Here is a 2,990-nt window from a genome sequence, read left to right on the forward strand (position 1 = left end):
GGAGCACCTTCAAAGAATATTTTTTAAGGGGTAGCAAAACATGGAGAGGCAGAGGAAAGACGTGAGAGAGAGCAGTCATCTCACCGCTTTACAGCCTCCAGAAACATAGTCTGTCCTCTCTCCTCTCCACATTTGCACATGTACACAACCCCAGAGGCATGGAGTCACTGACACACACACACACACACACACACACACACACACACACACACACACACACACACACACACACACAGGTTCTCCACAAGCAGCTGCATTTGGTTTTCATCTACCCCGTGATGTCTTTCTAGCCCGGTGTGTCAGAATATAATCAACAGGTTTGTTTTGCAATATGCAAAGAGGTTATGACAGCAGGAACGCACTGTATAATGTCTAAAATGCAGAAGTTTATACAGGAACACAAACAGTGAGACAAGGTTTATGTACAAACCACAGGTCGTGACACTCTTAGTTCTGGTTTATGTTTCAAATCCCCTAAAAAAATAGCACCTAAAGGTCTTTGTTAATCTATAACCAAATTAAACAGCTAACGTCATTGTGACTCATCATATCATTTGCAGTGGCTTTAAATTTCCCTTTGTTTTTCAGTACAATATGTGCTCACAGTTCCTACTGATATATAGTTTTTACCACTGCCACAGAAAATTGCAATGAACTGGTATATATTTCTGAATTTAATTTTTAGGATATAAAGTCAGTAAAGTAAGTAAGGAAGTAAAATGTATCTATAATCACATTTAAACAGCTTTAACCGAACAAAGTGCCATACAAAGTACACTTATATCAACATTGTACTTTTTTCATGTAATTACATAAAAAATACAATAGTAGACAAATAGAATAAGGAATTTAACACTAAGGAGACACATAATGAAAACAACAACAACCAAAAGACAGCTTAAGGACAGACAATGGTACAGATATAAAACACATGGTGGGCCTCTCTGGTGCTGTACACAACTGGTTCACTTCCTATCTCTCAGACAGAACTTTTATGGTGAGTATGGATACATGCTCCTCTAAGATCCATAAAATGACATGTGGTGTGCCTCAAGGGTCAGTTTTAGGCCCTGTACTTTTTAATTTGTATATGCTCCCTCTCGGCGGTGTCATCAGGAGGCATGGAGTGAACTTCCACAGTTACGCTGATGACACTCAGCTGTACATTTCCATGTCTCCTGATGACACCAGACCAATGGATGCCCTTTTTAACTGTATTTTAGATATAAGATCTTGGATGGCAGAAAACTTTTTACAGCTTAACCAGGACAAAACTGAAGTTTTAATCGTCGGTCCTGAGGCTCAGAGAGAGAAACTCTTGTCTAAATTACAGGCATTTTCACTATGTCCTTCGCTACAAGTGAAAAACCTGGGTGTTGTTTTTGACTCTGAGCTTGGTTTTATCCCACATATTAAACATGTAACCAAAATTGGATTTTATCATCTAAAAAATATAGCCAGAGTCCGCCCTATTCTCTCTCGGGCCAACACGGAGATGTTGATGCATGCTTTTATTACCAGTCGCATTGATTACTGTAATGCCCTGCTCTCTGGTCTTCCTAAAAAGAATATTTCAACTTTACAACTTTTACAAAACTCTGCAGCTCGTGTGCTGACGAAGACCAGAGGGCGGGCCCACATTACACCGGTTTTAGAATCGCTGCACTGGCTCCCCGTGTGTTTCAGGATCGATTTTAAAGTTCTTTTATTGGTTTTTAAATGTCTTAATGGTCTTGGGCCTTCTTATCTCTCAGATCTGCTTTTACCATATGAACCCTCGCGGACCTTGAGGTCCTCTGGTACTGGCCTTTTGATTGTCCCTAAAGTCAGGACACATACTCACGGAGAGGCAGCTTTTCAGTGGTATGGTCCTCGTCTGTGGAACAGCCTGCCGGAGGAGCTCAGGGCCGCAGAGAACGTACATGTTTTTAAGAACAGGCTCAAGACCCACCTTTTTAATTTAGCTTTTACTTAACGTTTATTTATTTTATGCTTATTTATTCTATCCTGTTATTCTATTGTTAATTTAGGTTTTACCTAATATTTATTGATTTTATTCTTATTAATTTTTTTTTTTTTAAATCTTCTTACTCTATTTATATTTATATTTATATTGTATCCCGTTCTTATTTATTTTATCTTTTTACCCAGTATATACTCTTATTAGGTCATATCTCCAGTGTTTCCTCAGAGGGCGCTCTCTGCACCGGGGCTGTGATCGACCGTGGCTGCTGGGGCTCTGTGGGTCCTCTCAGCCTGGCTGGGGGGCTTCTTTGCCTCCCTCCTGCTGTGTGCCCAGCCTGGAGGCTGCGGTCTGTGACCGGCTTCCGGTGCAGACGGCTCCCCATGATAGTGTTTCCTCACTTGGCTCATGCGTACCCAGTCCAATTTTACTTTTTAAGTGTGTGCGTGTGTGTGTGTGTGTGTGTGTGTGGAGGGGAGGGGGGGCTGCTTTTAACCATGTAAAGCACTTTGTGCTACATTTTCTTTTTGTATGAAAAGTGCTTTATAAATAAAGATTGATTGATTGATTGAAAAATAATGAGAGATTAGTGTGGTAATGTAAATGTAAATGAGATGTTAATTAATAGTTTTCGGATCAGAGCTGAACTAATTAATGCAACATAGAAGTTTAATTTCAGAAGAAAACACAATGCCTTTCAGAATCTGCTCAAAACACAAACAATGACTCTTAACAGTAACTTGAAAACGCTTTCTTCATTCACATTGTTTGATACGGAGAAGAATAGGAGCTGAATCAATGAATGATATCTCTGACACACTCTTAATAAATGCAAATGTTTTAGCTGGCAAAAACCCAAACATACATTGGTTGTGATGGGGTTTCTCCTCTGGCTAGCTACTCACGGTCCCCATAATCCACAAAGAGTCATTTGACATATTTCCATGTGAACAGGGTGAAAAAACAGTTTTGATACTTAAATTGTGTCAAAATGACTTTTTGAGGCATTTTTAGTGTAAGATGTACT

General features: G+C 39.6%; 1 long non-coding RNA gene across 1 annotated transcript; it reads right to left on the minus strand.

Moving 5' to 3' along the window:
- Positions 1 to 989: 989 nt before the first annotated feature.
- Positions 990 to 2,543, minus strand: LOC146504021 (uncharacterized). The gene is made up of 2 exons (XR_014877951.1): positions 1,624 to 2,543; positions 990 to 1,476 (listed from the first exon to the last, which is right to left on the minus strand). It is a non-coding gene; the product is annotated as an uncharacterized LOC146504021 (long non-coding RNA).
- Between the last annotated feature and the right edge of the window lie 447 nt (positions 2,544 to 2,990).

This window comes from Neolamprologus multifasciatus, chromosome 14 (assembly GCF_963576455.1).
Source record: "Neolamprologus multifasciatus chromosome 14, fNeoMul1.2, whole genome shotgun sequence".
In the NCBI taxonomy this organism is placed as follows: Eukaryota; Metazoa; Chordata; class Actinopteri; order Cichliformes; family Cichlidae; genus Neolamprologus; species Neolamprologus multifasciatus.